Consider the following 26,498-nt stretch of genomic DNA (forward strand, 5'->3'; position numbering starts at 1 on the left):
TCAACTATTTGGGAAGCAGCTGCTGATTATTTGGGAGCAGGTGGTCAGGACAGAAACTCAGCCCACAAACTTCTAAGCAAAATCTTCTCTTATTCTAATTGCCTTTGAGATTTCTTTGTTTTTCCAGAAATTTTACTACTGTGTATATGTGTGCATGTATGCATGTCTATGTGTGTATATGTGTGGGCATATGAGCATGTATGTATGTGTATATGCATATGTTTTGTGTGTGTGTTTATTTAATCTTTTTGATTTGTGTTTTCATCTTCTTTTGGAAAATAATGTCTTCTTTCGCTTTTCTTTCCTTATTTCTTTGTTACATTTGTCCAAGCTTCCAACTGAACATCTATTAAACAACTTGATGTCTTCCCAAAGTCAGATACAATTCATTTAATTTTTTAGTTTTGTGTTCACCCCTTCTCCACTCACTTCCCTAGTCTCTGTGCTTCCTATTTTTCTGTCTTAAAATTCTCTGGCTTCCCTTTGATAGCGTTCAATATAATATTAAGATCATCTATTAGATTTTTCAATTAAAATTTGGTTATATGTGCTATGATGTTTTGCTCCAGAATTTTCTTTGAATTCATTTAAGAAATTACTTTCTTTGGCTTGACTATAATTTCTCATCAGTTTATTAATTGTGTCCACTATTTCATAGTTTGAATACATGTATTATAATATTATTTAAGAGTATTATTTGAAATCCTTTATCTATTAAACATGATATGCCATTTTTTTTCTGTTTACATGCCAGTGTTCATTAACAACTCTCATGATTCTGCCCTCCAGCATCTCTAACACATTTTTATTCCTTGGATCTTGTAGCTCTCCTCTCTCTCTCTCTCTCTTTGAAATTTACTGGCTTAATTTACCAACTGTTCAGTTTTGTCTGTTCAAAACTTGGTCTTAGACTCAGCTTTAAAGAAAATCTTACTCTTTGGTTACGGCAAAAGTCCCATCCCAACATTTGCCATGTCTGGACTTCAGTTCATGGAGGAGGGGGTAGTGAGGACAGCCTCCTGGGGCTGGTTGGAAACCCAGTGCCTGTCAGAATTGTGTGAGTGTTGCGATCTCTGATCCACTCACACTTTAAAAACAGCTGTAACTTCCAGGCCTGCTCCAGTCTCTCCCTCTCACATACCGATAGACAACTTAAGGAAGTTCATAGACAATTTGAGGAAATTCATGAACAAAATCTCTTTGTCTGTCATAAACATGCTTCATAGTACCCAGTAGCTATCTTTGCTACCAGATAACCTGTCATAGGATTATATTTATTGTGTTCAAATAAACTTAAACTCATTATTTACCCAAAGTATAGAAATAAAGGATTTGGAAATTAGGATGTATTAGAGAAAAGTAATAAATTATTTCCAAAAGTGAAAATTTTAAAGGTCTCAATAAGGACAGGAAGAAAAAATAAAACAACCAATAAACAACCCATGTGCTGAGTTTGCCCAGACCTAAGAATCACATTTTTTAAATCTCTTACTATGGTTTCTAGATGTATGTATGTATAAGATGACCCTAGTACACACAAGGCACCTACCGTAATAAATCTCTCTTTGGACCCTCCAAGCTCTCCAATAACAACACGGAATCTGTAGAATCACCCGAGGTCTGTATCACCACCCTTCCGGTATGGACCGCGGCTCCATACCATCATGAGCTTGGGCAAAGGCCTAGGGGGTTAAACATAAGACACACATACAGAGTCTGGGTCATTCGCCAAGAGGTAAATGCCAATTTATTTAGCTTTATCCAGAGTTAATATACCTATTCCCCCAGTAACGGAAACCCCTCCCAGTCAGAGGGGGTTGGGGGAACTGGCGCCGTGTGAGAACTTTTCCAAAGGCGAGAGGTGTGGGGCAGTGGCAGACAGGTGAGAGGGACCTTGTCGCTGTGAGCTCTCCTGGGCAGGTTGGGAAATTACCATTCCAAAGTAATACAAGGCCTTATGGCTAGTTCACCAGGCTAGCAGAGCAGAGCACAGAATTTAGCAGGAAGCTTAGCTGGTTAGCCAAAACAGTCCTTGATTTGCATCCCAGGGAGCAAGGGAAGACAGGGGCCTACAGAATCTTTGTATTAATTAGGAAAGCTTGGCCTTAGCTTAAGCTGTTCCCAACTAGGAATTAATACTTCAATCAACCCGTTTCTATTAATGCCCATTTTGCTACATGACTCATTATCGCTCCTCAGTACTGTATGTATGACTACCTCTGCATCTGGCTGACGAATCTCCTGCATCTCAAATTCTTTCCCAGAGTTCCTGTCTCTGCCCAGAAATCCCACCTATTCTCTCCTGCCTTGTTATTGGTCTTTCAGCTCTCTAGTAAACCTTTCAGAAGGAGCCTTAGGCAGAAAAGGTAAAACAGAGACACATCTTCACAGTGTACAAAAGGATTAACCCACAAAGGTACAGCACCATCTTCAATGTCAGGTACCCATCCACTATAGCAGTCAAGGCCTGAAGCACAGCTCCTGTGGGTGAGGTTCAGACACAGATGTGCACAAATACGTGTAAACACCAATGTATTGTTGTGCATTTGCCTCAGCATGTGAGAGAAAACAGAATGATACTGCAAAGGAGCTGTCTCTTCCCTTCATCCAACTGAAGCCCTTTCTAGAAGTAAAAGATTAAACATTATAATACAGGTAGGGAGAATGTTTTATTATTTCTCCATGACAGTGGAATTATCTCTAAATCCCTGACGGCTTTGTGCAGCACTTCCTCTGTACTCTGGCCTCATTTCCAGGTATTTTGTGTCCTCCTGTGACCCTTACATTGTTGGCGCCCCCACCTTGTTTTTGTCCTGTGACTTTCTAGATGTCCTTTTCTTCTGTTCTTCCGTACTCTACCTGTACCGTTCTGAATGCTTTGTAGAGCCTCTTATTCCTTTTTTTCTTCTATATCAGGAGAACTGCTTCAGTTTCCCCATAAAGTCTCCCTGTTTTTCACGAGAAACTGTTTTTCCTCAACTCATCAATTTCCTCCACGCATCAGGATTTGTCCTTGTGGCCCAACGCCATTCTTTCCTGTCCTTATTCTGTTATGAAACCACGGTGGGACCATGACATTCGTGTCTGTGCCTTCATACCTCTCACAGTGTCTGCCGCACAGTAGGCTCCCATGGAGTGTTCGCTAGTTAAATGAATTAATGGCTGCATACACGAGCGAAATGAGACTGGATATCTCTATTTTCTGATGATAAGCCCCCGAACCCCAGGACAGTAGAGTCTAAAGGCCAAGTCACGTGCTAGTCTTGCTGTCCAACATCCAGTCTTTGTCTCCTGGCTGCAGATCCGAATTGTATTATTTCTCAAAGGCTATTAAGAAGCCTTCAGAGAAAGCACATGAAATTACCTCCAGTGCTGGCTCGCAATAATGTCCTTTTGTTCTCCGATAGTCTCCAGTTGACAGCTATCAAGGTTGTTCTAATTTGTGTCAAACGGGCCATCTACAGGGAACATTTTGGAATGGGGAAGGTTCAGGAGATAGAAAAAAAAGTAATGAATATAAAGCGTAAATGCCATACTACAGTAATAGAGACATACAATAACAGCAAGGGAAATGTGACCTTCTGGCCAGAAACTCAATCGTGAACCAATTGGAGAACTTGAGAAAATTGGATCAGCCTCAATAGTCACAGAGTAAACATGGGAAGTACAATCCAGTCTTATTAAACATAATGCACACTTAATGCATAATTTTATTGCAGCCAATTTCATGCTAGTGCTTTAAATGAAGCTGGGTTTTCTTCCACTGCTCCAGTCCACTACCATTAGTGCCTCTTAAGAGAACAGCAAGACCGGTCAACTGTCACTGGGTTGATCTCTTCCCCAGCCATACTTTCTGCTTCATAGCTTCCCCTGCTCCCACTGCTTGTACTGAGATCGTGTCTCCTTCCAGTCCACAGTTTTGGAAGCACTACACTCTTTTGGCAAGTCGTTTGCATATGGGAACGTGCTAGCCTTTCCATTTTATGCCAGCAAGCAACGCAGTGAACTTCTGCTTTGCTGGGATGTTTGTCTAAATCCCAGACCCAGGGGTTGGGGTTTCTATTAGCCATAAATTTACTCTGGGGCAAGAATATCATCTGCATGGCAATGGGAGAGAACGGAGAAGCAATGGAACTCATAAGCCATATCACCTCTGGCTTTTGATGCTTATTTTTTCCTGTCAATATTAATTTTAGAAAATATACTCTACAGCCATTCTAGTTGTTTCCCTTTGCAATCTGGTCCTCATACGTCTACAGACAAATGGGAGAAGGTGCGATTCTGGATAAAGATGAAAACCTCTGAGTCCAGTGACCGACTTAGGAGTGTTTATTCTGCTATTACCTTCGTGTGTTTGTCATGTTCCTGCACCTCTCATCCCCCATGCCTTCTATAAAAGTAGGGTCATAATCGTCTGTGAGCAGATGCAGGCAGGCTGCAGAAGTGCTTTGTAAACCTGAGAGTGATTTGCGTTTATTATTGCAACTAAAGAGAAACAGCCAGTGTTACAGATGACGAGCAAGCCAAATTCTGTCAAAGCCATAATTCTTTCCATAACCTGATAGACATTCAGTTTCTAAAGACATCAAAATATGCACTAGATAGGTACGTAATTCTTCCACATAATTCTGAGTTCTCCTCTCTAAAAATCAAAATACAAGTCAAATTTTCAAACAGAAACAAAATTTCTGAAAACGCCTTCTATCTGCGGTGGGATGAGAGCAAATTAAAGCCCACGAAGGCATTCGCGGCAGACGGTCCTCACAGATCTCCGGGGCTCTTTAAATCCCATACAAAGCCCTCCTTTCCCACTGAACAGCTCACACCCCACAGGACTCCCTTGAAAGTGCCGCTCTGCCAGAAGCCAGGAAGAGCTCTGGGAGTGAGGTGTGTCGTAGCCTCAGAATGGGTGCTCCTGGGTGGCCACAGAAGATCCAGAAAGGAAATTACCGATCTGCATTCAGAATTCTGGATTCATTGGGATTTCAAAGAGCAGCTATGGGGGGAAGGAACTGCTCCAGAGAGTGTCGATATGGAGCCCAGCCAGAGTTTTCCATGGTTTTTAAAACCTGTCCATGTTATAAAGAGACCAGTGATTCGGTGATATATTCTGCTTTGGCTGTTCAGAACCATAAACAGCATAAACAGATGTCATTTCAGCACAGGCTAGAGTCGGATGCTGTGTCCCTGGGGAAAATAAACCCAACTTGGGGAAGCCAGAGCAGCCACAGGCTACAAAGTCCCTTAGTTTCTGATACAAATAGTATTCTGCATATTTATTATTAGTACTATTATTATATTTATTTAAAAATTACCAATGTATATGGTGATTTTCTCAGAGTTAAACTATGACAGAATACCCAACCAAAACAACTTAAAAGGGGAAAGGATGTTTTCCATCACACCTTTGTTTTGTATTTCTTTAAGGTGGAGGTCTCCTGTAGCCCAGGCTGGACTTAAACTCACTACGTAACTGAGAATGACCTTGTATTCCTGATCTTCCTGCCTCCATTTCCCTGCTGCTTGGATCACAACACTGTACCATATCCAACAGGAAAGAATTTCTTCTGGTTCATGGTCAGAGGCTGTCTGGTTCCATTGCTTCCGGGCTGTGAGTGGCAGAAGATTGAACATGGCAGGGAACACTTACTAACACACAGTGGCTCATTTAATGGTGGCCTGGAGGCAGAAAGAAGAAGGGAAAGATGGAGAGAGAAAAGAGGAAGAAAGGGGGAGAAGGAGGGGCCATGACTCCAATGATCTACTTTCTTCCATTAATCCCCACCTCCCAATATCCTATTCAGCTATGAACCCATAAGTATATTAATCTACTGATGAAGTTAGTACCTTTGTGATTCAGTGTCCACACAGCCTCCAACTGAATCCTTTAACACATGAGCCTTTGGGCCATTTTGTATCCAAATCACAAGACTCATTGGTTGTTCACCAATAGACACCAACTCATCCCAGGATATAATTTGCTGACCCTGTGCCAAGCATCAGGAATGCAGAGACGCTCCTACATTTGAAGGATTTATAATCTATCCAGATGTGAAGTAGCATCATACAAGATAAAGCACAGCAAAAGAGACAAAGTGAGATGAAATTCAAAGTCAGAGGAGCTCAGGTGAGAGAGACAGAGATAAAGAGAGACACAGAGGAGACAGAGAGAGAAAAGTCACTACAAAGCGCTGAAAGTATAGAAAGTGTATTTTATCCTATATCAAGTTTAGTTATAATTATCTTGTTAAGATGATGATAATCTTTGAAATCCTTGCCAGATGTGAACTGCAATTTAGAAACACTTGTCTAGCACATTCTATGTGGTCTTGGACACAGGAACTCTCTATTCAAATGGATATTATCCCTGGTTCAGAAGCTGATGTGGAGTCTGCTGGTGACGATGCTGTGGCTAACGAGGGCAGTGTAGGATAGCCCCCACCCGAGTATCTGGTGGTGAACGGAAAGGACATATAGAATCTGGAGTTTTCATGAACTGAGTGTTCATTGGCAAGACACCAACTTATCCTGGTCACCTTTGCCACATTTTTGTAGTCTTGGAAATCTTCGTCCTGTTCATTTTACTCTTCAGTCTCCTCACTCTTGGTCATCCCCTTCATTCTTTTTCCTTCATACTTCTAAACCGAAGGGTATTTCACATAGTATAAGAATGATACATGAAGCCATTTTATGTTATATAGCTTAGTGGGCTTTTGTACATGCATGAAATTGCACAACAACAACCATTGGTTTCATCTAATTCCAGAACTTTTTTTTTCTCATGATGTGACGCGCTTCCTGACCAGCAGGAATGAACGATCACAAAATCAAGAATCCTTCTCAATCACAATTTATTAGAGCTCCTTGATTGAAAGGGGGAATGGGGAAAAGGGATGAGAGAGAGAGCGAAAAACCCAAAGACAGCCGCTTTTCTAGGGTGAGAGGCTCGAATGCTGATTGGTTAATGCCATTCTGCTAGGGCCCAAGACCACAGGGCAGGGCAGGAAACCAAGTCTCTGAAATGCAAAACAAGGCTCCAAGCAAACTGGCCTGGACAGCAGCAACAAAGGATTTGTATACCTCCAGGCTGTAGGACTAACTCGCCAAGGCGACATCCTGGCGGCTCCCTACATCATGAACCCCTTATCTTCCCCAGAGGTTCCTATGATTTAGTGATCACAGTCTGGAACACTCTACCTAGAGGCTCACCACTCTACTGTGTCCCTATGGATTTCTTTATTCTGATCATTTGTAGAACTAGAATAATATTGCCTTAGTTTCTTTGCTCTTGGTGTGATGAACGACACTGACAAGAGCAACTGAAGGGATAAAGGGTTTGTTTAAGCCCAGTGTTCCAGACGACAGTCCGTCATGGTGGGGACGTCAAGGCGTTGGGAGCTTGTGGGAATTTAATCCACAGTTTAAAGGGGATAGCAGTAAATTCATGTGTGGTAGTGCTCTGCTGATGTTCTCTGCTCTTCTTCTTACTTAGGGAATGGTGCCACCTGGAGTAACCAGATCTTCGCATCTTAGTTAACGGAATCAAGTAAATCCCTACAGTTGTGTTCAGAGGCCTATTTTCCATATGATTCTAGTTTTTTTGTCAAATTGACATTGAAATGATACAAATTTCTATGTTGTTCTGTTACTAAGTGTCATATTTCCAAGATTCATTTATGCAGTGTATGAAAAAAAAATTCTACTCTTTATGTGATCAAATAACATATAGTCCGTTTGGGTTATTCATTTACCAGTTGATGAACTTTGGGGTTACTTCTACTTTGGACTGTTACTAGCCACGCTTTCTGTTGTATAGCTATCACCACTGCCCCGAAACATTCCCTTAATGCTAAGGAAGTAAACCAACCAAGTCTCAGGAAGTTCTTGATACTAATTAGAGTCACATGGCCCCTCCCTACAGTAAAATTGACAGTAACAACTGTTGGGTGGGCAGAGGAGACTTTCAGATTGGCCAGCATGCCTGCAAGTTGTTCAGCGTTCTCGGGGGTGCAGTTTTCTGGAGTTGCCACCCATTATGGGGTAAGATTTTTGTTGAGGCAGTTGCCCTAGAGTCAGTTATATACCTCTAACTAATTCCTCACTCATGTAAATAGCCCTAATAAACTTTCTGATTCACTACGCCTTTGGTGAAACCATTTATTTGGTGCTCTCTCTAGGGGGTGAATAAGTGTTTGTTCAGTTCTCCCCAGAAATGATACACAATACTGCTGAAATACTTGCCTGTAAGCTTTTGTGTTCATGGGATAAAGTTACTATTTACCTCTAAAATGATCTTGTGTCTTTGTAAAAATTCATCATACATTTTGATTAACATACATACACTCACCTAGAGATTCAGGAGAAAGACACCATGCCTTAATAAGGGAATAAGGAACCTAGCATCCAGTTAACTAACTTTGCTAATTGTGTTTCTCTGCAATAATAACTGTAAGTATTCAGCAAAAGAACTCTCCCACACGAACGAGTTCATATTCTTGTTTTCATTTGTTCATTCTTCTCTCAAACTAAGAGTCTGTTCCATGCAGAGGTTTATGTGCAGCCAAAATCTCAGTGAGTGTATAGATGTGATATTTCTGGTAAGGAAGGATTTAGGGGTTTTGGAAAGTTGTATCAACAGTGTTCATTTTATAGACACAGCTAAGAAGGCAAGCAGGAATATGATTTCTTCACAAACTGCATCACTGGTCAAAGAAGATAGATACTCACAAATTAAATAACCTGTCCATCATCCAGATGAAATCTGTAGATATAGTGTTACTTTATGTGTTCATTTTAATATTATGATTCTGAATTTTTTATCTATTTAAAATTGTCTTTCTACAGTTTTCTACAGGAAAATGGTACAGATAAGAATACACCTGTTCTCTATGACTAACATTCTCAGGAATTCTGGCAAGAAGAAGCCTTCAAAGTGAGAAGATACTATGTGTTGTAGATTACTTAGTTTATCCATCCTCCTATCTTTCATAAAAGCACAATTACCCTAGTTAGTCAACTGGATGCCAAGTTTTTTACTCTCTCATCTCAGATGGCAGGGTCTCTTTCTCTGTAGTCTCTGAGTAAGGGAAAGTATGTTAATTACATGTATGGTGGGTTATTTTTACAAAGCTGCAATCATTTTGTAGGGAAAGAGCAGTCTTTAACAACTATTCAAATACATCTCCATATCCAATACGTCACTCATACTTGCATCTAAAGAGATGCATAGTTGTGCCCCTGGACTTTGGGGGAAATGACTTTAAGTATCTTAAGGAAAAACAAATCATGATTTTACAGCCTGGTACTCTGAACTGGAGAAGTGGGAAGGGAAGATGAAGCTCTTGTCAAACAGGCAATTTTGCCTGGAAACCCATGAAAGAGAGCCTAAGGAGAAAGAAATTCACAGTAAAGAAGGGTTAAAAGCAAGACAGAAGAAAAAGCATGGACCAAAGGAAGCAGAAAAAGTCATTTCAGTGACAGTTTATGTGTATTCAAAGTGCTGGACAGCAGGAAGAAGATTAGAAGAGGTTAGTAAATAGGTCTGGAGGTAGTCACAGGCGAGCCATGGTCGCTGCCACAGTCTACATCACGTGACTCTCATTTTACAGCTTTATTCTGCGTTACTTTTTTTTATTTTTGTGGTAAAATGCTATAATCAAGACAAGTTATAGAAGGAAAAATTCATCTGGGGATTATGATTCCGGAGAGTTAGGGTCTGTAATGACAGGGACTGCCTGACAACAGACAGCAGACACAGCAGTTGGAGCTGGAATTTGAGAGCTAAGGGTTCATATCTCAAACCACAAGCAAGCAGAGAGAGCAGACTGCAAATAGCACATGACTTTGAAACCTCAAGTCTCACCACCAGTGACATACATCCTCCAGCAAGACTTGCTCAACTCATCTATTACATCGGAGCAAGTAACAGATTCTTTTTGACAACTTCCTGTCCTGGCTCTTCATTCTCTTCCTTCCTCTACGATTTTTCCTCCTCTGAGGTCAGGATTTTGATGTGTCCTGTAATTCTTTCATGTTGTACAGGAGTTTTTGAAATTTGTTCCAGGATAAGAGGCCTTACCACAAGATCCCATCGCTGTCTCCATTTATCTCTTTAAAGCCATTAATGCATTTATTTCACATGCCAAATAATATCCACCATTGGCTCATATTTACTCTTCTATTGCCCTCTCTTGGCTCTACCCATTTATATATACACATATATATGTTTTTTTGAGACAGAGTTTCTTTGTAACTTTGAAGCCTATCCTAGAATTAGCTGTTGTAGACCAGGCTGGCCTCAAACTCACAGAGATCCACCTACCTCTACTTTTCAAGTACTGGGATTAAAGGCGTGCACCACCACCGCCCGGATTATATGTTTATATTTTAATTGAAGATTCCTCATTTGAGAGGAAACATGCACTATTTCTTATTCTGAATTTCATATTTCTTATTATGTGGCTTATTTTAAATAACACGATGCTCTCCAGTTCCTCAAAATTGACTTAAGCTTAATTAAACCTCCGATGTGTATAGACATCTCTCATTTTCAGGAACCATTTCTCTATTGATGGACATTCAAGCATATCTCTTTGGGTCTACATCTTAGGGGTGATAGATCTGTATACACTGGGTTGATGACCATTCTCCTTTTAATTTTTTGTGTCTCTGTGTTTTAAGTATTGTGTTTCCCAGGGCTCAAACTTTATTGTTCACCGTGGCTTTGGGATATTGCCTATGATTCCTTTGCTCTGGTCTTGGAGGCCTGATTGTTAATGAATACTTCTTTTAGCGTATTATTGTACTTGAGATATTATCCAGTACCTCATGGTGATAGTCAAGGATTCCATGATTTTATTCAGAGGTATCTATCAATATCATCTTTTTTCTCATAATACTCACACCATACCTTTTTCAGATGACTCCAGAACTTATTGTTTATCCAAGTCTGTGTCTCTGTTTGTGTGTAACACATACATGCACATATGTACATACTTGCATAATTACACAAGTCATTAACAGACTTGCAACAGACATGGAAAAAACTCTCAAGAATGATGGAGAAGACAAAGCTGAATCTGAATTTCCATGATATGAGCTCACCAGAAACCAAGTGTATAATCTTGGTGCGAGCAGAAAGGGGTAAATCATGCGTTCATGCAGCAGTTACTGAGTCATCTCCTGGCTGCTGGCTGATCTAGGTGTGGTATACTGCTTGCATTTTTGGAGTTTCACATCTTGTGAGAAAATAGACATTAAATAACTGCAGTCATAGGAATGGGAAGCAATTTTAAAGTGTGCTAAGTTCCAGATGGGGGAAGAATAGAGAACAAGGAGACAAATAATAGAGACATCATTTAGATGGGATGGTAGGAGGAGGCTTCTCTCAGGAGGTGTCTGAGGATGGAAGGGCAGAGCCAGCAGAAGTCAGTGAGGACAAGGGATCCAGGCAGAAGGACCAGCATGGCAGAGGCCATATTAGGGAGTGTGAACGCTTAGACAGTTTAAAGAGCATTATAAAATGTGGATTTAGTGGATAATTATCATTTATTTCAGGGTGCTCATACAGTCACAATATGGTATAAATAATGCATCATCCTTTGCAGGTAATCTGTTTAAATGATTACAGATTGAGTTTTTATTGAAATGTTGAGAAAGGAAGTGTACTTGTAACGGGAAAGTCGAGGAAACAGCTTGGAAAGGAGAAAAACCAGAAAGAAGGAAGGAAGGGAAAACAGTAGTTAGCCAAGATTTGCTGTGGTATAGTCATTGTGTTTGGAGAAAAGCACATCCTTTTTCCATCCCATCTGTGTCGTGATCCTAAATGGGGGGAGTTCGTTCTGTTAGACAGAAATTGAGATTGATTGAGGTTTACTAACTGAAATAATTAATAAATGATAGGGCCAGCTCTAATTCTGTCCAGTGGGTGACAGTGTCCTTTAACTATGCCACTGTCACAAGGCCACTATTTTAAGATCCCTGAGGCTGTCAATGGCAGGGAGGACAAGGACCTATATGTTCATAACACAAAGACTAAAGACAGAAAGTGCACTTCAGGGTCCAAAACTTTATTTGAAGTGCTGTCTATGGAGAGAGTGGAATTTAAGAACTCCATCAGGAAGGAGACACTATCAAGCACACAGACCAAGGGGCAATAGTCAGTAGACAGTCTTACCCAAATATGAGTCTAGATTCACTGGAGAGTCAGGGAGCTTGGAGGACTTCAAGGAGTGAGGAGCTATGGTGGCTGTGATCTCTTGGCTTCCAGGGACTCGCCAGAACCTATTCATGCTACTGTTACATGCTGAACCTATTCATGCTACTGTTACATACTGAACCTAGTCATGCTACTGTTACATGCTACTATTACTAGATGACAGAAAGGTATTTCTTGTTCTGGAGGCTAGCATGTCCTTGGTCAAGGTCCTGAGGAATCTGGTGTTTTGTGAAGTTCAAGCTTCTGGATCATAGATGACCTTTTCTCCTTCTGATTTCACATGACAGAAAAAAGATAAGTTCTGTAAGATCTTAATCTCCAGGGCTTTAATCTCACTCATGGATGAATCAACCCCACCATAACCAAAACTCTCCTGATGCTCTAACATTAGGAACTAGGAATTTCTCTCTCTCTCTCTCTCTCTCTCTCTCTCTCTCTCTCTCTCTTTTTAAAAAGTGTGTGTGTGTGTGTGTGTGTGTGTGTGTGTGTGCGCACACACACATCCCTGTGCATGAGTATAGTGCCATGGTGTATATGTGAAGAGCAGACGGCAATCTTGGATGCTGGCTTTTGTCTTCCTTTTGTTGAGGTAGGATGTGCCTTCCAGCCTATCTGGCCTTCAAGACTCCTGAGAACTCTCCAGGCCTCACCTCCCATCGCAGCACAGCACTGCTAACATTGTAGACTTGCATACAGTTGAGACCAGCTTGTGAGTTGCAGGGAGTTGAACCTAGGTTTTCATGCTGGGATGGCAGGTGCTTTCCCCATGGAGCCCTCTCCTCAGCCCTTGGAGCTAGGAATTCAACACGGCAACTGATGAGAGGTGACGCCAACAGGTCAACCACAGAGACCTGAAAATTAGAACTTTCAAAATATTGGGCAGACACTGCTGCAGCTGATGCCACTCTTCTTGGGTAACCCCTGACCGGGAATCTAGGACAGCAGCAACCACGGCCTGATCACCACTGTGCGGGCCATTGGCTCTTTAAGTCTCTCCAGAACTCTCTGAGGTTCGCAAATTGGAATTGATGCCTGACACTCTTCTGGCTTATGTGCATCTCAGTGTAAAAATTAGAGGACTTCTAAGGACCAGGACATTGTCTTGGCCCATGGGGGTAACTAGGTCTTATACCTCACCTAGCATGTGCCACACATGAGTCGGGAGGAACTGTATCCGTGACTGCATTTAATCCTCAAGAGACTGAGTGGGTACTGCCGTCAACATCGGCTATAGAAGGCTCACAGTGTATAAATACTGTCAAGTTCCACAGTATTCTGTAGACAGAGTCTGGACCCATGTAGTCCATTATAGAGTTGAAGTGCACAGACTTAGGCTCTTCTTTAGGCACCTACGTTGGAGGGACTGTAGACGTCACGGAAAGACAAAGGAGCAGGACTTGTCTACAGCTGTCCTGGTCTGCCACCCCGCTCCCTAGCTCTGCTGAGCCCACTTCCTTCCAGGCCTTCATGGTACCTTTTCTGTTGCTCACACCAGGCTCGCTGGCCTGAAAGCTTCTGGGGATTTCTCTGTCTGCCTCGGATCTCTCTGTGGGAGCCCTGAGAAGACAGATAGGGGTGCCATTGTTTCTGACTTTTATGTGGTTCTGAGCATTTGAATCCAGAGCCTGTGATGTTCCTCTTCAAACTCACTTGAATTCTGTGGGTCCCTGTCTACTTGCTCTTCGAGTCCCCCAGCCCTACACCCTCGGGCAGGACTGCTTTGACAACTCATGATCCCGAGTTCCTCTTCCATGGGATACTGAAGTTTGGCTCTCCTGCCTTCATTGCATCCCATCAAATGGGGTCCAGTGCGAGGAACACACATTTGAGGGATATTAGCTGTTTTTATACACAGTGGGTGTAAATATAAACTTGGCCATTGGCTTTGCATATGTAAGCCATGACTGAGACATTAAAGTGAATTATTTCTGAAAACTAATTTATTAAAGAACTATTTATTCACTTTTATTTATTATGTCTTTATTTCACAGCTCTGATAACGAGTTCTTTACAATAATGGATTCTGCACAGACTTTGTTGCTTGCTCCTTCCCACAGACGTCAACTCCAGGGGATCCCCAAGTCCCGCCCCAGGCAAGTGTACAATGATAAAAGTCAAGTGAATGGATGTACTCACTGGGCGTCTCCACCCTGGCAATCCGAGTCTCAGCTACCCAGGAGAAAGTAGAGCATGGAGCTTCTTCAGAGACACGGCCACATTCTGCAAAGGTATACGTCTGCAAGTTCTGTCGGGAGGACTTGGTGGACACCGGCATACCATTGCTAGGTCCTGGAGAGGAAACTTGGCAGTAGTTTGGAGTCGACAGTCAGCTTACCAGGTCTAATGACAAAGCCAGTTGTACTGTTCCATCTCTGAGTCCTCATGTGACCTTTCCTGGTGCTGCACACCAAGTGTCTTGCCACCATCAAGGGAACATAGCTTGTCATGAGGAGCCGGCACAGTGCAGGGAAAATAGCTAGCCGCAGAAGATGGTCAGAGGCATTTTCTTGGGGCCTTGAGATTTTCCTGTACAGTTGAAAACAAAACTGTTTGCCCACACCAAGGAAGGAGGGAGTAGACACAGCTTATCCCGAGTCTACCCGTGCTCACACCGCAGGCCACCCTTCTTAGTCTGAAGGTCCTACACTATTCAGGTTGGTCTCCCATCCTCTTTAGCTATGGTCTTTTATCCTTCCTTATCAGTGACCAGCACAAAGGAAGACTGACCCCTAGGGAAGGTGGTGCGTGGATCAAGTGCCATGTACTCAGAACTCCACTTGTAAGAATTATAATGAGAAACATAGGAATTTTCCACACTCCTTTAGATTCCACAAAGCTGTTATGTGCAAATTGTTTCTTTTTCTTTCTTCGAGGAATTATGGGACTCAGGCAACAGAATTTCTGCTTTATTGATGATGCAACTGAGGTTGGTGGGTGTGATGTGCCCAGTGTCTTACAGCTAGAAGCGGTTCTGGGGTTTTGACCCCCTATGAAGTTCGGCTCTCCCGCCTTCATTGCATGCCATCAAATGGGATCCAGTGCAAGGAACACACATTTGAGGGATATTAGCTGTTTTTATACACAGTGGGTGTAAATATAAACTTGGCCATTGGCTTTGCATATGTAAGCCATAACTGAGACATTAAAGTGAATTATTTCTGAAAACTAATTTATTAAAGAACGATTTATTCGTGGTACTGCGTATTTAGAAAGAATTTATTTGTGAGATTATTTAGCAAGAGAAAAAAGTCTGTGTATTCCTGTTGGCATTATGTTTAATAAAGAAAAATATTGAAGATTCACGTTTTAGCCATTTTTATCCCCCAAACTCCAAGAATGTCTGCTTTTATAAGTAGAAAGAACATAAAAGACAAAAAGTGATGGAGAAGGAAAAAAAATTAGGGGAAGAAAATTGTTCAAGCATCAACCTTTTGAGACATTATTGAAGGCAGAACTTTCTGTGATAATTCTGAAAAAATACTTTGATCTTTCTTGCTGGCTGAACAGCCATAACACTAGAGTGAAATTTAAGTGAGGTTGGCATAGTTTGGGGGTACAGATTGGGACTAGAAGGCCATAGACTGGACTTGCATCTCATGCCACTGGCCTCAGTGAGCAAGCAAATGTGCCAGCGTTACTTGCCTGGGCCTCTGTTTTCTCCCTCTGTAAACCAGAAGCAACTTGACAAGTGTCCAGATACACAAGGCAATAGAAATATAGCTACCACAGTCCTTCAGGGCAAGACAAGAGATTTCAAACGATTCCCTACACGTCTTATTTTTTCTCCCAAACCCTTGTAAGGGGAGCGTACAATATGAAGAATCCTGCTAGGTGAGGAGAATGGGCTTGCCCAGATTTACAAACTTCAGAGCCACGACTTGACCTCAGCTCTGAGGCCTCTTACCCGATATATCATCCACCGTGGATGTTTGCTCCATCTTGGCTTCTCCCACTCAGCTTCAAGGGCAGATACGTAAGGTAACCGAGCCTGCGGAAAAAAGACATTTGTGTGCAAGAGGCCTTTGTGCATGGATGCTTGGAAAAGTCAAGCTAACATCTAATTTTAGTATGCAGCCAGTGCTGTGTCCCTGGTAATCGTATTCAGTCAGGCTGACTAGAGGAGAGCGAGGAATAAAATAAACACTTCACTTAACCTTTACGGTCCACACACGCTGATTGTCCCCCCAGATTTAGAATACTGCCCTGCCTGCAACTGCCAGTCACGTTCTGTGATCTCCACAGACTCCTTTGTCCTCTACTCTTCCTCCTTTCCTGTCATTCTACCTCGAAGGACTCTCTTGCCACTGCTTCCTAGCACATCTCATTGGTCCAATAAATCTCGTTCAATCTTGAGTTTCCCCTGTCTTCTCGCTACTTGATCCCACTGGGGTAAGATACAGCGTAGAGGAGATCTGCTGGACATTCTGTGTCGGGCAAGCTCCAGGACAAGGAGGGGCATGGGACCTCATAAACCACACACACATGACCTTGTCATCATCGTCAAAATGTAGATACCTATCAAAGGAATAGAAAGAGAATGGAAAATGAATCAATAAATAATAATAATCAATAAATTAAAGGAAGGGTTGGAGAGCTAAATCCGTCGTTAAGAGTATATCCCGTTCTTGCAGAAGTCCTGAGTTTGGTTTCCAGCACCCACTTAATGTCTCACAGTTGTCTGTAACTCCATCTCCAGGGCATATGACCTCCTCTTCTGGACTCTTCTTGCTCTCACACTTGCACACGCCCAAACACAACTGAAACTAAAACTAAATCTTAAAAAGAAGTACATCGAAAGATCCTTTTTTATCTTGACATTGTCATCCTGCCTTGGCACTAAGCAGCAAGCCACTGCCAGCAACAAACATTACACAGGGAAATCTAGGGAATGGAACTCCTTAGGACATTATTATGTTCAATGTGGCCATGACAAACGCAGTGATTGATAGGTCAAAGGAGCTGGTCCAGGACAAAGTACTGGAGTTTAAGAACAGGAATTGTGTTGATGCAGCTCTTCCGCTGGTTCCCTTGGAGTTACCAGGGGCTGATTTTGGAATGATGCGAGTCAGGGTTTGGTCAAAATTTGAGCAAGATTAAAAAAAAAAAAGCCTTTGTTAGCACGGGCAGTAAATAGGGCTATAAAGCTCCTAGTACAGACAGTGCTCTGCTGTCCAGTGCAGTCACCACTGCTGCATGTGGCTTTGGATGTGAAGATGGGTGAAGAGTATACGCCCAGTTTTGTTATAGGTGTGCAGGACAGATGTTAGAGACTGAGCATGATGGGAGGGAGATGAGTCCGAAGGTTCTTATAAATGTTTTTAATATGTTGATCCTGTTGGGGTAAGATTGATGGTACATACAATCAAATAAAATATCTCACTAGAATTAACTATGTCTCCCACTTACCGTTTTAATTCCTTTCTTTAAAAAGTGGTTCATCTTTGACAGCTGGGACTGTTCCTCTGAGAAAGCCTGTTTCAAAAAACTGAAAAGAAACCGTGGTTCATCTTCGTTGCTCTCATCGTCTTCATAGACAGCAGCACCAGACTCTTAGAGCTGTCGATAGAGCGAAGAAAAACTTCCTACAGTGAGGGTCAACTGATCAGCCAGGGTGGGCAACACCAAGAGAGAATCTCTCTCTCTCTCTCTCTCTCTCTCTCACACACACACACACACACACACACACACTCACATTCACACGCAGAGAGAGAGAGAGAGAGAGAGAGAGAGAGAGAGAGAGCACCCTTAAGATCAGGGCTGATAAAGTCTATATACTGCAGGTGAACTGTGATGGACTGTAGCCTAACCCTGAGAATGGGGGCAATGGTCAGTAATCTACAGTAACAAAGGCAACCACTTTGTGAAGAGGCCCTGCATGGGGAATCTAGGCCAGGGTAAAGACGTTTCCTTGGTTGCTACCACATCTGCCCATGAATGCTCTGTTTTGGAGGGAAGGGGAACGTTTGTCCTACTGACTGCAATGGATGCTGCGCTGGTTGGTCCTGTGCTGGCAATGCTCCGGGAGCCGCTCTTACGCTGACTGAAGCTCCGCTCAGAGGAACATCTCCAGGTCTTCTTGACTACATCTCAGTTCAGAACCGCCTCTGCCCCCTTTTCGGCGGCCACAGTATCTGAGCTGTCCCTCCTTCGACCGAGTCCATCTTAGCGGGGGACACAGACTGTCCTATCCACACTCATAATATCACATCGAAAAATTCCAGTTTTCAAAACCTACTGCGTGTACAGGTATGCTAGGTGCATGTAAGTGAGATCCTCACTTAGAAAAGATATGGCAAACCCAGATTTCCAAAAGGAAATCGGTTCATTAAATCATCACCTTGATTTCTCCTATGGGTGTGGGGGACTTAGTGAAAAATCTCAACCCTCCCCCCTCTGTCCTCAGTCTACTATTCAGTCGACGGTTGTGAGTCAGGTGGGTTCTCTAAGGGTTTTTGTTACGAATATGACAGTATTTGCTGTTAGTCAGTCAAGAAATTACATGCCAGAAGCTCGTTGTTTTTGCCTTTTGTCCTCCCTCGTTCCTGAAACGCAATAACAGTTGTGGCTGTTTTTAAACCTGGAAGACAATGGATGAATAGCGAGTCTTTCGCACTCTAACACAAACACAGCCATAAACAAGAGAAACCGCTACAGGATGAATTGCAGAAGTCAATATTTTCCAGGGCCTGTTTCCTGAGTCAGGGTCTCACGCATCCTTGAACTTGCTATGTAGACAAGGATGACTCTGGATTCCTGATCCACCTGCCTCCACCCTGAGTGCTGAAGATACAGGCATGAGCTACTACACAGTCTACCCACTGTGCCACCTCCCCACTCCAAAAGCCGGATTTTAGTTCTTGGTTCTTTAGTTCTGCAAAAGGACATTCCACTCTTCTGGGGTCTCTTGAGCTCAGTGGCTATCAACCTTCCTAATTCTGTGAACTTTAAGACAGTTCCTCATGCTGTGTTGACCCCCAATGGTAAAATTATTTTGTTGCTACTTCATCACTTTGATTTTGCTACTGTGACGAATCATAAATATCCAATATGAAGGATATCTGACGTGACTCATAGAACCACTACCTTAGCGATATTGTTGCCACTAAGTCTCTGCTTTTCCTTCTTTTTGTAAAATGGGGGAAGGCCAAGGTATAAACACATCCTAGTCTCCAGATACTTGATGTAAGCACACAGGTTGTGAGCTCCCTGCCCCACACTGAGAAGCTGCCTTTGCGCAGTGTTGAAGGAGACACGGGCAGCATATTCAAACATCAGACAACTTTGCCAGCGTCTGTAAGCAGCAGACATATAGTAGGGATGCAGACCATAGCTGCTAAATAGCTAAGCTGCTTCTCAAACTTGATACTGGAAAGATATTTCTTTGAGAGCACTGCAAGCTTCTTCCATTTCCTTCCACAGTGGTGGAAAGGCTGCCCTAATCTTGAGACTCGGCCAACAGCATGTCTGAGCAGGACAAGGGACAGTGAAGACGGCCTTGGGCTGCTCCATCTAAGTCAGCAGCCCAAGGGATAATTGTTCAAATGTCTCTAGCTCGCAGTGGGTGCCACATTTCCTCTGAGCCACATTTTGCAGGATGTTGGCCACAGTCATGACCCAGGTTAAACATAGACTGTGGCCTCATAGCTCGCTCTTGCTCAATGGGTTCATTATACACTCATCAAAAAATTGACCGAACTCCTACAGGGTGACAAGTAGTGTTCTAGAAACTGGGAAGATAGGTGTGAACAAGGCAGGCAGCACCGGCGTCTCTATGAAGTGTCCACTTGGGAAGGAAACCAGTGTTCAAAAATAACCCTGCAGATGGGCTCTGGGCTAAGAATCGCACAGATAAATCATGTTGCCTCGAAACCTTAGAACAGCCACGTGGCGAGGGAGGTCCCTAGCCCTCGATGCGATAAGTAAATGGGCACCAAGAGGCCAGTGGGTCCACAAGGTACTTTGAGTGCAGGAACAGGGGCCAGGCCGGTCTTTTCCAGCTCCTTCATTATGCTTCATGGAATTCTGTTGGCGCCCAGAATGTAAAATAAAAAAAAACCATTCAGTTTCCATTGTAAAGCACCGCCGCCCCCCCCCACCCCCCAGGGTTACATGAGGGTTAAGCCAGTCCCGTGGAAGAAAAACATTTACCATGGTAGCTTCCACTTGGGCGTCATTTGAAGGTGCACTCCAGCTGCTGTCAAGGAGTTCCCAGAAAACAAATGGCTGTAACCAGAGTAAAAAAGAACAACAAGATAAAGGTTCTAGAAGCTTCTGGAAGACGGTGACTAACTTCCTTTTGCAAAAGGCAAGAGGGATTCTGGATGGGATTTGAACACAGGAGTGTGCTGTGGAGGTGAAGACATCAGGAGGAGAGGAAATAGCTTGTGCCTTGCCTGAAAGAGCAGAGCTCGTGTGGGGCTTGGGGACCATAATTGCTGCTTCTGGTTAGAATATGAGTGCCCTAGAGGAGGCTGGGGGGAGGTGGGGCGGGGGGCGTAGATGGCTAAGCTCACAGAATAATCCCCTTTTCTATGGCTGTCAGGGGCTCTGGGAGGTGATGAGGCAGAGAGAAGCTCTGAGGGGCACAGGCCCAGACGCGGTGGGCCGCTTGGACCTCTGTCATCTGAGAGGTGAAACCCCAACGCGTGCCTCTTCAGGCTCCAGCCTTTCCTTCCCGTGGACTGTTTGCCTGTCTGGAATGAGATAATTTGTCAGACACCAGCTGCTGAGCATTCTTTCCTCACGGGCACATTTATTATTATGTTACAATGCGCAAGGAGAATCTTAACCGTCACAGGAGTGAAAACGATGAAAATGTGTGTGTGTGTGTTGTTTTGTGTGTGCAAAATTTCTGCAGTCCTCCTTGTGCTGCATACAGCATCCCTGGTCATGCCCTGCATTGGAAAAACAGGCTGAGGGGAGGCCTTGTCATAATTAACAAAACAACCAGCAAGAGGATCCCAGGGTCTCCAGGCGGGGAAGGGAGAGACTGTATGGAGCCTTTGTGATCAGCCCAGGAGTTCAGCAGCCAGGGATGCTGGGCTGTGTCTCTGCAAAGTGCACGGGATGGACTGGCTGGCTGTGAGAACTGCACCATGTCTAATTATGTACCAGGAGGCAAGAAAAGGTGTAGGTCTGTCTTTCCAGTTCAGAGGGAGGGAAAAAAAAAATATGTGGTGTCTCGCGTCTAAGAAACGAACAGGCTGACCTTTTCAGAGCGTCTGAAAGAAAAAACCAGATGTATTTCTCAAGAGTCAGTGTGACTGAAGGCTCGCATTGTGCTCTCGCATAAAGGGAGAGCTAACCAGAAACCAGCAGCTGATGATCTGAAGCCAGGCTGTGCTATTGTCCGGCACACAAATGTTCTACAAGGACCCAGACCACCATGCAGTTCTCTGTGCATAGACTATGGGGTTTGGGGGAGAAGGCGGGGGCGGGCAAAGGCTTTTCTTTTCCTCCTTTTCTTTCTTCCCTTCCTGAAACCCTTTTCCTTCCAATCCCTCTGCAGTTGCTCACATTCAACTGCTAACAATTATTCCCCTTGACCCTCCTGGCTCTCCAGACAGGGTTGTGGGCCTCTGAAGGTTTCCCCTCTTTGTACCTGACAATCCCATATTACAGGCAGGCTCTCAGGGAGGAGGTGAGGTCTCAGCTCCCTAGGGGACCTACGTCGGGGGTGGGGGTGGGGGTGGGGGTGACTGTGATTTATCCTCCATAGAGCAAAGTCAAAGCTGGGCAACCATTCGCTGGGAGGCAGGCAAGGAGAATCCTCTCCTGCTCATCAAGGGCAGCTCTTCTATTGTCCTTGGGGAGGTCCGGGGAGAAGGCTTGCCATGTGGAGGGGGAAGGGAGGAGGAAGGGAAAGATGAAAAGGAGAAGACCGCTTGCATTGCAAGATCCTTCCCCCTCATTCCTGCTCACTTGGTTTAGGTTTTCTCCAGGAGCCTTTGCCTTCGTAGAGCTGCTGCGAGCTTCTTACCTTCCCGACAATCTGCGGTGACTGGAGAGGGACACTGGACAGGCCTGTCTCTTGGCTTCCCATTGTCCCCTGTCTTATCTGTGCGCCAAGTGGGTTCCCAGTGAGCATCTGCTGGCAGGAATTAAGTCCTTCAGAGGATTGGCTGCCTTTCTGCTCCTCCTAGCAGCAGCCTCCCTGACTGATGTAAAGTGGACCCTGCCTCAGGGCCTCTATCACTGACTTCATTGGGAGGGGGGAACTCCCCCACCCCCACATCTACAGACATTCAGTAAACCACTTTCATTAGTCAGTAGGCAAAAACAAATGAGCCAGATCACCCCACAAGCTGAAATCATAGCTCTCCATTCTTTTAAGAGGTCTTTTATACACTTTTCTATAAAAGTCTACTTGGGGCCCACTCAACAATTTTCTAGAAACAGCATCTCATTACTTCTGTAATCGGGACCAGAAATTCTAGTATCCAATGGCTGAACTCAGGGCCACTTCAGTGTCTAACCTTAGGTACAGCCTCTGGGGTCATTACAGGCTGTACCTTGTCTTATTGCTGTGACCCTTTCTACTCCAGACAATTCCGGTCTTATATGTGTTGGATCTTCTCTCCCTCCTCTGAATGACTCTAAAGCTGATATAATATAAACAATAATTGTACCCACTACTCATATTTACCGAATGTTTAAAGTGTGTTTTTAGGACTGTTTTGAAAAGCTTTTCATGTTGGCTCCCATTGGTGTCCACAAACAGGTGACAGACAGACAGACAGACAGACACACACACATGCAAACATAAATAAAAATAAATCTTTTAAGATGTATCCATGAGAGAAACAATTTTGAAAATTTTGTTAAACTTGAGGAAATTATTATGAAATCTCTTATTAGGCAGAGAATTGAGCAATTGAACGACTGAGCAGTTGATTATGGTTTGATGAGACGGGGTCTCTATAATCTAGGCTTGGTGGAACTGACTAACATAGCCAAGTTGTTTCAGATCTCATGGTGATCTTCCTGCTGTATCTGGGACTGCAGGCCTAGATTTAAAAAAAAAATGCTGTATATTTCAAATAAATCATCCACATCCAAAACAATAGCCAGTGGAATATAGGTCCCAACTTATCATCACCATTAAAGTTTTCCCCCCTGAATCCAGAGGCATGCATCTGCACATAGATATTTCTTATCACTGGCGATGTTGTATTTAAGATTTCTCTTAAGGCATCTCAGATGTTACCAAGTCAATGTTCCCATTCACCAGATAAGGAAAATGAGGCTCGGGAAGATGATGTAGCTCAGTAATAGAAACCCATTGACAGCCCAACATCTGACGTGTTCCCTCATGCACATCATCATTTTGAAACATGGCCTGGGGTGGTAGGAGTTTAGTACGACATATAGGGTTCCACCTTAATCACAGACATTGATTCCATGCTTAGACTCGCTGATTTATTTTTTAAAATTGACTAAAAGCTTTCTGTGTGCCAGAGATTGCTCTAGAAATTAGGGAGTAGAGAAGGAAACAAGAGAGGGAGATCCTGGAGTCAGCGACTTTATTATAATCTCACTGTCAAAATTCTAGACGGCAGCTGAATATGGTTAATCAGATTTAAATGATTGAAAACTGAAAAAAGGGGGGAGGGGAGCTTCAGGTGTTTCGGTTGCCAGGCCTGTTTGGTGGCGAGCATGTGGGAGGGAACGTACACATTGATGTGAGTGTCCTTCTAGGCAGGCTGTGAGGAACACGCAGTGTGCAGTTGGCAGTAGAGCCACTGGTGGAGGCAGCTAAGGCTGGGGGAAAGGAGGAGCAGGCAGAGAGAAGGGGCCCTTGGCGCAGTGTCGTAGGTGCGGCTCTCTGAAGGAAGAGAGGGAGGACGTGTCATGAACGTGCACGGATGAGCGTAACAGGCAGGCAAGAACACTGGACAAGGCCACTCGGTAAGGGCATGTGTTTGAGGAGTATGGGGGACTTTCCTTATTAGAAGGGCGGTCACTGAAGAGATGGGGGGAGATTAGAGTGGGTGACATCGGAAAGGAAGACTGGACAGATGATGGAAACCTGGGAATCACCTTTATGGCTGTGCACCTGCAAGAGTGAGCATAGTCCTCTTCACTTCGCTCCACTCCCTTGTCTTCTTGCCTGCCCTCACCCCTTCTCCATTCTCTCTTACCACCTGTCACTCCTCTTCTCCCCTCCCACCTCCTCCCTCCTCTCTCCTCCCCTCCCCTCCCCTTTCCTCTCCCTTTTCCTCACCTCTTCTGTCCTCTTGACTCCCCCTTCCTCTTCTTCTCCCCTTCTTTCCTTTCTCCTCTAGTTTCTCTCTTCTCTTTCCTTTCCCGTCATATCCCCATGCCTTATAACTCATATTTCTGACACATGGAGAAGTGAGGTTCAGGGCAGACTTCACAGCAAGTAGCATCGATGCAGTCGCAGCCTAGGACTGAGATTCCCCTGACTGCAAAGCCAGTAACCTGGGCCTTTGCTGAGCCCTTTCCCTTTCCTTTGACGATGGACAGCTTCTCAATACCAGTCCTTGACTTGGTCCTCAATAAGGTTAAAAGGATGTGAATTTTTTCTTTGAAGCTCATAGCATCTTTATTGTGCATTGACTATACATGGGTGCTTTGCTGGAACGGGCGATTTCTAAGACACTGAAACTTCTAAAACCAAGGAAGTCTTGGGTAAGCTGGGATGTTCTGGTCTAGCCTAGGTAACTACAATGACAGATACCACACCTACCTTCAAGACAGAGAATACAGAATCCTAAGTATTTTGATTTAAAGTCTACAGTTGCTCTGGCAGGCTGACAGCTTACAAGGATCCAGAACATAAAGCACGTTGAAGGAAGGCTTCCTGGAGGAAGAAAATATCTGGTCTGATTCTTAATGACAGGGAAGGGTATCTAGAGAGTGGCTCCAACTCTAATGCTCCCGGCTGCCCATGGACATTCATGACACGGATCTGTTGTGTTAGCTGCTGTGTTGTGTATGTTACATACCTGTTACCAGAGACATGAACAGTCACCTTGCTGCGAGAGTCCCCACAAGGACCCAGATGCTGCCTGGCTGATGGTTTTGTTTCATAGACATCAGAGAGGAAGGGATGGAGCCCGTGTTTGTGCTTGGGAGTATCAATATTTGGGCATGGAGCGGGAGGAGGGGGCTGCTAATTACATCTGTAGTTCTTGAAGAAGGAGAACAGGGCAGGGCATGGATAAGACTGCATCGTCATCCGAATTCTTGGGACAGAGGAGTCTCAGGAGGTCTTTCAAAGGCAGGCTTATGCCTTGCTCACTGAGTGCGCCTCCTGATCTGTGCTCAGAGGCAGACATTAAAACCCGCAGCACAGTCATTTAGAATTTCAAAGGCTTCTTCTTCAGTGGGTGGGACACAAAAGACACCACAGTTATTCACATAATGCTGGGACGGTGGGAAGAGGAACACACCATTAACAAGATGCTGCAAACCTCTATGGGGTGGCGAGAGCTATTCTGCCCACATAAAGAAGATTTCTCATTACGGTGGCTTCAAAATAGATTATTATCATTATTTCTCTTCAAAATTCACTCCTGCATTCTACCTGGGTTTGGAGAGCTTACAGAGAGGGGGGATTTTTTTTTTTAAAGAGTAGTTCACAGATCCCTAAGAATAACATCAATGTTCCGTAAACACATACCCCTTTCTCTCTGTCAGTCAGAATTTAGAATAAATGCAACACCGAAATCAAGAAAGCCTTTCATTGCTAAGGCAGAGACCTCTCAGCCTTGCTCTGTGGGGTTTGAAATGGATCCCGAATCCTAGCCAATGGTTTGAAGGATCAAACAAGGGGGAAGTCCCATCCAGTGTGCTCCTGGTCCCAACATTATCTTGCATGACTTTGCTTGTCTTCTCTGTCCTTTGTTTTGGAATTAGATGAGGCAAATGCCAGTAATCGAAGTTGGAAAACCAGAAGCCCAAGCTGCAGGAACAGCCAGCAGACAACAGCGTCTCTGAATTGCTATTGTTTCTATTTTAGGAGCCCATTGAATGATTAGTTTGGGTAGCGGTAACATTGTGCATTACCTTGCTCAGGCTGAAAATGTCTTTCAATAAGAAGGCAACACGGAGGCCATGTGATACAATCCTGTAGACAGAGCCAAGTGGAATACATCAAAGGGAGCCTTGATGCAGATGTTTCATGCAGAAGAAAATTAGGTCAGAGACCACTTCAATTTCAGCTTCTGCCAGCCTCGTTTGAGAGCTTCCAGTGAATTCGTAATGAATAGCTTCTAGGGCACTTTTCTCTCATTCAGTCACAGGCTGCCACAGCCAG

General features: G+C 43.8%; 1 long non-coding RNA gene across 1 annotated transcript; it reads right to left on the minus strand.

Annotated features, from left to right (window-relative positions):
- Positions 1–836: 836 nt before the first annotated feature.
- Positions 837–26,498, minus strand: LOC125391054 (uncharacterized). The gene is made up of 9 exons (XR_015735177.1): positions 26,249–26,498; positions 22,197–22,304; positions 20,366–20,440; positions 20,088–20,239; positions 16,502–17,773; positions 16,122–16,205; positions 5,485–5,679; positions 3,365–3,458; positions 837–1,682 (listed from the first exon to the last, which is right to left on the minus strand). It is a non-coding gene; the product is annotated as an uncharacterized LOC125391054 (long non-coding RNA).

Source organism: Myodes glareolus, chromosome 16 (assembly GCF_982192425.1).
Source record: "Myodes glareolus chromosome 16, mMyoGla1.1, whole genome shotgun sequence".
Classification (NCBI taxonomy): Eukaryota; Metazoa; Chordata; class Mammalia; order Rodentia; family Cricetidae; genus Myodes; species Myodes glareolus.